We start from the raw sequence: 9,930 nt of genomic DNA, 5'->3' as shown, positions 1-9,930 counted from the left end.
GACATTAATTGATGGACCCTCCTGGGGCTTAATTGACTTGAGTTTGTCTCTATAAACCTGCACTGTTAATCAGTTCCTTACTCACTTTGAAAAAGGTTTGCAGTTGAAATGTCAGTGAGGGGTTACAGACAGACAACAATGATTGTTTTTAAGAGTACTTTTGAATGCTTTAGTTGTGCTATTTTAAAATTAATATTTTCCTAAGCTTGCTGTAAAGTGGGAAGAGTCTGGGATTCATTTAATGTTGGATTTGTGTTGTTTTCTAAGTATTTCATTCCGGCAAGTGCATAATTGTCCAACCTCTTGGCTGGTCTAGGCTGTGTTAAGTGAAGAGGAATGCCCTTGGGATGCATATAAAATATATAATATAGTTAATGTATATAAGTAGCAAAACTTTTGCTGTATAGAAATATAAATAATAAAGAAGTCGATGACAGTACCTTCTAATGGGATAGAAACACTATGGAGCAAGAGCAGATAAAAAAAAAGAAGGAAAGTTGCTCACCACTTGCAATGACAGCTCAAAAGGAGTGTGATCTCTATCCAGAGAGATACTGCTCCCTCAGCTTCTGACCCTTAAATGAGGGTGATGAGGGGTGAACCCTGGCTCCACCCCTTCTGGTCACTCAGCTGCATTGCTTGCACCTGAGCTCCTGGGTTAGCCTTGTCACCTGGTGCTCAACCATTGGTTCAGGCTGTGACCTGGCAATCCCACTGCCATTTCATACTAAAACATTTTAAAAAAAATAAGAAAACCATAAAACTAGTGGGGTATTTGTATTAGTTTCAGAAAAACAAGGACATCAGTCTGGTTCACTGGGAGTGGTTGCAAGTCTTAGTGAGTTCTTGAGGTGTTCGTCAGATTTTCGATGATATTCTGCTCTTCCTGTACTTCATCCTTGAAAGCAGTTGTTCACAGAGGTACATACTGTCAAAAGAAGATGATATGAATAAGGTATGCAGAGAAATGCGGGATGGGGGAGGGGAGTGGGCCATGGCATAAGCTGTGCCAGGCCACATGCAGCCTGCATGGACATGCCTGGGTAAGTGCTTCCTTTTACCTACTGCAAATCAATAGATTTAGATGGCTAAGTCTTAAATTTTGCTTGAAGGTATATAGAATTAGCTAAGATAAGAAGCAGTCCTGTTCCTCAAGGAAAAATTCATACTTTTGATTGCTACATCCACAGTATTCATGTAGTGATACTAGATTTAAGAAATACAAGGGAAAAAATGTATCTTGCTAGAGATTGGACAAATCTTGTCTTCCACAGAACCAGAATCAAGTATATACTGAAGTTTTAGCCTACATCCAAAAGATGGCTATTTTAAGAATTTCTTTGTAAGAGCCTTCTTGATGTTATGAAAGTTATGTTTCTCCCAACTCCTAGAGACATTTGCTCAAGGAGCATTTGTTTTTCAACTCCATAATCCTCTGACAATACTTCCACCTTCATGATTCATACTGAACTATCACAGTTCTGTGCCAGCATTTGCAGAGACAATATCCAGCAGTAAAGAGATCATAGAAGATTATAAAGTAGCTTAAAATAGGCATTGAAGTGTTCATATTTTTGTGTCAACGATTAAACTATGGCTGAATTGCCCTGACACATCTGCCCCTTAACTTGAAAACTTGTTTTTTAAAATGGACTTTCTAAATTAAAATAACTTTTGCTACAACCATAGCCCTTTCTCCAGGGGTGTTATTTCTACCTTCTAATTTTAAACACATTCTATAACTTTAATTGGTTTACTGATTTCTTAAGATATCCTTCGTCATCACAACATAAGCCAGTACTTGTTAATAGCAAGGCTGCTGTTATTATAAACGTTCCTTGAGGCATTCAAGGCTGGATTAGATTGGGCCCTGAGCAGCCTGATCTGGTGCCTGATTTAGTGGTTGCCAACCCTGCCAATGGTAAGTAGTTGGAAAAGGATGACCTTTAAGGTCCCTTCAAAGCCAGGCTATTCTATGATTCTAAGATGGGCAATAGTCACTGAAAAATCTGAATTCCTTCCTATAATACTTATAAAAATTAACCTCACAGCATTGTTTCCTCAATGAAAAAGTAATGTGGCAAAGCATCACTTTTTATTTGATTTACTTTGCTGATTTTTGGCTTCCCCCTCCCCCCCACACACACTCTAACAGTATCAAACAGCTGGTTAAAAACACTTAAAAAGTAAAGGTGGGAGTGATAAAGCAAAACCAATTATTTTACTGCCCACTGCAAACAGCAGAGACACTTGGTAGAAAAGATTTGCTGAGCAACAGCATTACAGATGACTTATGCAGAGGAAAAGAACCCACTCTACAATTCAGAAAGACTATTTATTTCCAGATTAGTTCTCAAAAGATGTTTCAGAAAATGAAGCAAAATTGCTGCAAATAACCTTAACTTATGCAGAACTAATCCAGAAGATATTGTCAGGATGCAACTTTTCCTCTTTCCCTTACACATTGGCCTGGCTTTCAGTTTTTGGGCCATTTCTGTAGAACCGTTCTCCTATCGCCCTGACAAAAGCATCCTGCTCTTCTGATATAAATACAGAACACTGAAGAGCGTTTTACTGACCCACCATGCTGACTATGCTGCTCCTCTCTATGCACCCCCTTGTTCACTACCTTCTAAAAAAGCATCAAATTAAGTTGCATTCAGCAGAACAACATCTGCTGTAACATCCATCCTGGTATAACAGGAGCTCAGTCTTTTCCCATCCACTCCACATCAGCTTCCATCACCCAGTTATTTTAAACCAGTGCCTTCACACTATCTTGGGAAGAGCACTTTAGAAATACCTGTAAATGTACTTCATTATCCCTCTTTAAAACTGTTCATTACTCAGCTGCTGTGAAGCATCTTGGAACAGCGGCTGGATGGTGGAGGGGGTTTTGCCCTGTGTTTATGTAGCACTTTCTATATGGTGATATAAGTTATACACAAGATGATAAGAAAAGCAGTTTTTCGTAGGTTTGTAAAAATGTGGAACCACCACCAATTTCACAATAACTTTCTTAGTGGAAAACACACACCAGTAAACATATCTATAAAAATATATTTAGCATGTAATACAAACAGATGGAGCAGCTCAGTCACAGTTGGATCAGCATAGATGGTAAAAACATTGGGACTATCCACTGCGTATTGATGTAATGATCTTTCTCCTAAGACTGGTTGTCTTGGAAAGTGGAGCCAGTTTACAATATCTTTAGTTTCCCTTTTTTTCCAAGAAGGAAGGATGGGGCTTCTACAGCAGAACACTGAGTTACAGGGGGCAGCCATTAATTCTCCAATAGCTATTGGCATTTATTATTGCATCTGTCACCCACTGTGCCCATCCTGATTCATGGGGTCTCAGTGCCTGTTTCAAAACACCATTAGTACATTCAACAGTTTCATTGGCCTGGGGGGTTACATGGGGTGTGAAAAATCCACTGGATTCCTTCATTCCATGCCCATTCTTAGACCACACCAGCAGCAAAATAGTTTCCTTTGCTTGATTGAATGAATTTGGGCAAATAGCTAAACAATAATTTCAAACCCTAATGGTATTATCCTTTGTCACCTGTCAGACTGCTTGAGCCTGCATTAGCCCTGATACTGTCTCAACTTGTACTAACACATACTGTTTTCCCTTAGAGATCTGGAATAGACTACTGTAGTCTATTTGCCAAGAATCCCAAAAACCTTTATTATCTCTCAAATGTAGAGGTTGGTCTTTAAGGGGGTTATGCTCTACTAATTGAATATGGCATATGCCAGAGGCCAAAATGATGATGTTACACCATTCTCCAGTGACAGGCCACTTTCTGCAGGGCTTTCACTTGCTCCTGCTAGGATTTAAACATTTAAGCACTTGTTTGTTTAATCAGGTGCCTCTCCTTCCAAGCTGTTACCAGTACAGCTCCCAGTACAGTATACGCTGTGGCTTTTCCTTTCCTTGGGAGCAATTTTTGCTCCTTCACAAGTGTAGTAATTCTTTCTGCCAAAGCACTGGGTTCATGTCAATTGTTTTGTGCCCAAATCATTCCCAGTGGGGAAAGGCATGCTCTATACTTTTTCAACTACCCAGTAAAAGGGGAGCAGTCAAGCACCAGCATTTCCCAGGCAGCCATGGCTTGTCACTGCTCATACCTCTCCCGTCTTACAGACATCCTGGTGTACAGCTGAGAGGTAACCTCTGGACCTTCTAACTCTGAGGACATCCTGCTGACTACACCAAATTAACATCACATCATACCTGTAAAGGGAGGGAAGAGGTGATCAGATTCACAAATGCCCCTGTCAGATTAAGGTAAGAACAATACTTAGACATCCACACAATCATCAATTTTAATGAGAATCTCTGTGCTACATTTATCCCAGAAGTATTGGCACTCTAACAATTAAATTTGTGTTAAGCTCTGTGGCTAAACTATATGGCTTGATATGAAATGAAAATAATCCTTGCAATTACTTTGTGAGAAAAAAAGAAAGAAGAGAAAATAGAGAGAACAAAAGACAAATACAGATAAAAGAGATCATGTGTCAGTTCTGAGTTCCAGCCCTGGCCCACTGGCACTGGAAGAGGGATGGGGAGTTGAGAACTCTTATCCAAAATCAAGTATCAAAGTCTTGAGTCAACAAGAAGCAGTGAGCTTCTCTCAGGCATCCTTTTATTTTTATGCCTTCTAGATTTCCATGTGCACCATCCCAAGGTTGTAAACAAGCAAGTTCACAATAAAGAGTTTATCAAAATTAAGTTTGTAGTCAAAACTTTCTGGAAGGAAAATAGGGAGGTTTTGGACAAAGAAAGGAATGTTTAGACAGAGGAAGGCCATTCCACTGTAACAGAACTCCATTCTCTATGAAATCCTCAGCCTTCAATTTGCTGAAGTGACAATGGCCTTATACTGCATGCATTTGAGACATACCAAGTGTGTCACAAGGAGTTTTTTTTTTTTTTTTGCTGATCCGCAACACAATAACATCACTCTAGCCTTCTCATCTTCCACGATTTCAGTGGATGCACCAGCCTGAGCTCAATCCAGGTCCTCAAAAATCTCCATCATGGTAAGAACAAGTAGAATCATTTAGCCAAGCGTACACGAATGAGGCAGCAGTCTTTCTTGTTATCAGCCATTTGAAAACCAAGGCAGAAAGAATTACCTCTTGAAACCAAGAACTGTATATAATGATATTTTGAAACTAGCACTGAATAATGCATAAGGCACTCTGAAAAGCTTCCCTTATATCAACAATCAGCTGGCCGGAATCTCACTCATTAAAACACAACCTCTTGTTTTGCACTCTTGGAAGAAATCTTTGTTAAAAATTGCAGAGATTTTAAAAAATAATCTTAAACCTTACCTTAAAAAGAGCCTGTACAGGCTTCTGATACATGGATTAAAGGTAAAGAAAAAAATTTTCAGTAAACACTAGGCTCACCATTGCCAAGGGAAGAGACTGTTAATGCTCTGTTTAAGCCTAGAGTTGATTACTTTTCACACAGAAGGTGTTCACACAGGGGAAAAGTACTTTGCTTTAATATCAAGTTGCTGTTGGGCATCTCTATAACACTGTGCTGTGTCGACAGTGCTTCCAGTATATATAATAAAAAGTAGTAATGCACTGTCATGCTACACTATGACCTCAGAAATGTAACAGATGAGAGGGTGAAAGAGCAAGAATCTTAGAAACGGGGAATGAAACACAAGAAGAGAAATAGAAGCAGCTCTGCTTCAAGCATGTCAACAAAATGAAAGGAAGAGTCAGATAGGAAAATTATCAATATGCGGTTGAAAATGCAAGGAGTTACTAGACAGGACACTTGGGCTGAAAAAAAAAGAAAAAGCTAGAATTACAGTGGTTGTTACCAGTCCCCCCCAGGGTGCTGTGTATCCAGAAGGATACTGAAGAGTCAGAGGAGTTAATCAATCAGTTGACTTCTAGCCACAAGCAGCCATTGCAATGGCGCTACAAAGAGACACATGACCTGACTCTTAATCAAGGCTGAAGCAGCATCTCCTTGGGACAAGAAAGAATCCGTGCACTCTTCCTAGGTCTACCCAACCTGTTTTCCCACCTCTTTGGTTTATGACCTGTGTACTTACAGAGGGAGATTTTCACAGAACTAAACCACAAATACTGGAGGGAAGAGTTACTGTCTGTTCATAAACACCAAGTCATAACTAAACAGGTGTCAAGGTTGCAATTTGACCAGGTGTCAATAGCTGACATTGACTTGTGATAATAGAGACAGAATTGCATAAAGGAGGTTCTCCTCACTCTAAATTAGATTATTTCACCTCTGTCTTATTCAAGGCTTTCTTTATTAAAAAGAAAAGACAGCTTTTGAGTTCTTACATCTCTGACAAGTGAAACTTGAACATGCTGGACAAACTAAAAAAGCTTGTAGTTCTGGCTACATCTCAAAAACCTGTAGGATTTGGAGTAGTCTGTTTCCCCTTATTCTTCTAGAAAGTGGGCTCCCCTTGCTCATGCCTCATACCAAAGTGACATTCTGTGGTTGTAAGCACACAAAACTCAAATCCAAATTTGTAAATACAATGTGTAGCAAAACAAGTAATCCCACATCATTATATTTATAAGAACTCAGAATATCATCCCAGGGAGATTATGAAAAAAATAGGGGTAAGCACTCCCCCCAAAACAAGCAAATCTCGTAATACCATTCTTATTGATATTTTTTAGCTTCACAACAAACTTCTGTACTTTTAATTTTAAGAAGTCAGTTACAAGCAATCTGTCACTGGTTCTACCAGTAAAGACAGGACAAAAGTTCAACTTTCTGAAAAGAAAGAGATAAGCTTTCCTTGAGCATGCCCTTGGAAAACAACACTTTCAGTAATTGTGCCGTTTCATATTTTCAGTGTTACTCAGACTCCTTTGTCTGAGCCAGCTGTCTACATGAAGGGACCAGATCGTCACAAAGGAATTAATACCTCATAGCTTTATTTGATGAAGATTCCAGGAGCTCTAAGAATTTCTTCACATTCTCAAAGAATATCTGTGAGTGCATTTAGAAAGAAAATAATGCAAACAGAAGTAATATAGCATAGCAGGCTTGCAGTCACAAGCTACTAAAATCAACCATTGCAGCCAGGGAAAGCCTGTAGACTCTCCATGAGATGAGGTCATGGGGTAAATCTTTTCCTGTTTCTTCTTCACCTCCGGCCCCAGATGGAGCACCACAGCTTGCAAAAACCAAGCAGAGAACTTGGAAGAGATCCTGTGCCAAATGCTGTAACATATAGCAGGTCTTCCCAAGAGTGGGACCCGTAACTAGATGGATCAAAAGGAGAACATAAAAGCACGTTCAGTACACCTATCTCCAGAGAGGAGGCAGGGATCATCAACTTTATCACTGTGAGTGAAGTCCAAGCCCTCTGCTAATGTTAATATAAGCACGTCTTTTGGGGAAAGTTGCTGTAAGACATACATATTAACTAAGAAATTCTTAGTGGAACAATTCATTCATGCTACCCTTATATTTATCTTTTAGAGAAAAAAAAGAAAGACTCTGAAGGTAACATCAGGATCAGTAGGAAGTAACACAAAGCACCAGAACAGCAGTATCTGCAGAGGTTTGCTTGGATGAATTCATTATCACTTGGCAAGTGAAAGACTCTCCTCTGGAAAATTTTCATCCTTGGGAGTTCTTGATTTAAAAACTACTTAATACTTAGTGGATGCAGTTTCTTCATAAGTCTAACTTTCTTAAAAGCACCTCTGGCAAAAAGAAGAGGACAAAGGCAGAGCAGAGCCAAATAACCAAGTTTCCACATGAAGGGGATGCCTCTGTGCAACAGCTTGCTGAGTCCCAGTCACACTCCATGGAGCCAGGTACACAAGAAGGTGGACATAACCTTGACCATGAAGTCCTTGCCTAGCCATAATTTGGAATTGGGCCTAAACTTACAGCAGGTACAAAAAAGTACACCTACAGAAAAGCTCCATTGCCAGTTACAAGAGAACTTGCACAGCTTCCCCAGGAGACCCCACCAGCCACATGCACATACCTGCTTCCCCACCATTTCTACTCCCAGCAACTCCCCTTACTACTGTTCTCTCCCTCTTAAGTGCTCTTCCTTGCAATTAGACATGTAATTTCTCACACCTGTGCAGCAAAGCAGCCCCATTCACCTTACCCTCTACAGACATATAACATTGAGTATATGGTAAGCTACAAAAAATGTGTCCTGGGCAGTTTCTTGCTTGCACCCTTACTACAAGTTGGAAAGATGAGACAAACCAGAAGAAGACCCTAAACATTTTTCATCACAAATGCTCAGTAACAAATAGAGTCTTGGAATTTAACTGAAGGAAAAAGAAACAAGTTACTGGGAATTTCTTAACTGTGTTATGCACCTTGTGTAAATGCATTCAGATGAAGATGGTTATGGAAGAACAGTAAAAATTTATCCCATTATCTACTGTGCTGGGATGTGCAGTGTAGGAGTTTGGGATCCTAATGGGAATGGTCCTTGGGTCTGTCACTGCTGGTGTCTGTCTGCCTGTGGCAACAGCATCTCAGGGGTACTTGAAGGAGCAGATTGTCACCATCGTGGTCACCATGGGCAATTCTGAAGTCAGCCATAATTCATTGATGTTATTTATGTTGTGAAATCCTGGTAGGAGTTCTGAGCAATTCTGGGACACCTGAGATCCAAATCCTACAGGGTTTTGTGACATTCTTGGAGATAAGAGTTTGCTTTCTGCTGATTGCTGCCTGCAGGAGCACTGCGCAGGTGGTGGCCAGAGGAATTCCCCACTCCTGGCTACTGCCTGTAGTGGCAGAGCTCCCACCTCTACAGAGGTACTGGGCACCCCACTGGCCAACTCCAAGCAGGTCAGGTCCATTTTGGGGTGCCAGGGTCTGCAGAGCCAAGCTGCATGGATTAGGTCTGGCAAAAAGCAGAGGTGAGAGCAAAAACACAAAGTTTATGTGGCTTAGATGAGTGTGAATACCAGGGAGGGTGAACCTAAATATTGATATAACTTATTTCCTTTGAAGAATATATTTCTTGACCACTGACTGATCAGTTAATCCTCTTTTTTATTTTCACTCGTTTAGTGAAATTCCTAGGTTATTACAGGTGATATCCAGGGACACAGTATCCATGGCTCCTCTGTAGTATATTTTACTGCTTCCAATAAAACTTGTACAAAGTTTACAGGCCGAACTTGAATTGTGTCCTGAGTGGAAGCATCTTGAACCCCTTGGCTCTGCATTTTCATCCCAGAAGACGAAGATTATCCTCAGAACTATCTTAATGACAAATGAATCTCTTGCATCATTTCACTTCTACTTCTCATAATTTCCCTTATATTTTTCCTTCACTGAGTCCCAAGCCTTTCTCTTTACATATATCTCAAATTTCAGCATATGGGTATACCTCAGTATGGCCCTGTCTTGAATTGCTAATATCACATGCTATACACGTCTCCCATCTTGCTGGAGTGAAAGTGGTAAAAGAACAGAATGCATTTTTCTGAGATGTCATGTAACATAAGATATGCAGATTGTCTCTGATTGGGAAGAGGAGATTATTTTTCCTGTCAAATGCATATGCTTTATGTACACTGCTTGTTAGAACAATGTTCAACAAACATTTGATTCTTAAAGGCTGGAATGTTCTGAAAATGGATTTTGCATGGGTAATCTTCATCTATAAGAAAAAAAATGAAAGTTGTACACAGCGTATTCTGTTATCAAGGGCAACACGGGTAACAAGAAGGGTCTACGGAAAACTGAGCAACAGAGATTGCCAAATTTGTCTATACAACACTGAGTCCGTGGGTTTTTTTCTTGACCTGTGTGGTTGAATGAGGAGAGGGAAGATGTGTTGCAGCAGTGCCAGCCCCAGCGCCAGCGCTAAGAGGAGGGAGGAACCATTGTCAGGACGCGGTGGCTCTGTGCAGG

The 9,930-nt window shown here is 40.3% G+C and overlaps 1 long non-coding RNA gene across 1 annotated transcript; it reads right to left on the bottom strand.

Annotated features, from left to right (window-relative positions):
- Nucleotides 774–8,061, bottom strand: LOC110399203. The gene is made up of 3 exons (XR_002438961.1): nucleotides 8,027–8,061; nucleotides 4,140–4,245; nucleotides 774–928 (listed from the first exon to the last, which is right to left on the bottom strand). It is a non-coding gene; the product is annotated as an uncharacterized LOC110399203 (long non-coding RNA).

Source organism: Numida meleagris, chromosome 5, assembly GCF_002078875.1.
Source record: "Numida meleagris isolate 19003 breed g44 Domestic line chromosome 5, NumMel1.0, whole genome shotgun sequence".
NCBI lineage: Eukaryota > Metazoa > Chordata > Aves > Galliformes > Numididae > Numida > Numida meleagris.
Note: the sequence above shows the minus strand (reverse complement) of the source record. Positions and strands in the feature narration are given on the sequence as shown.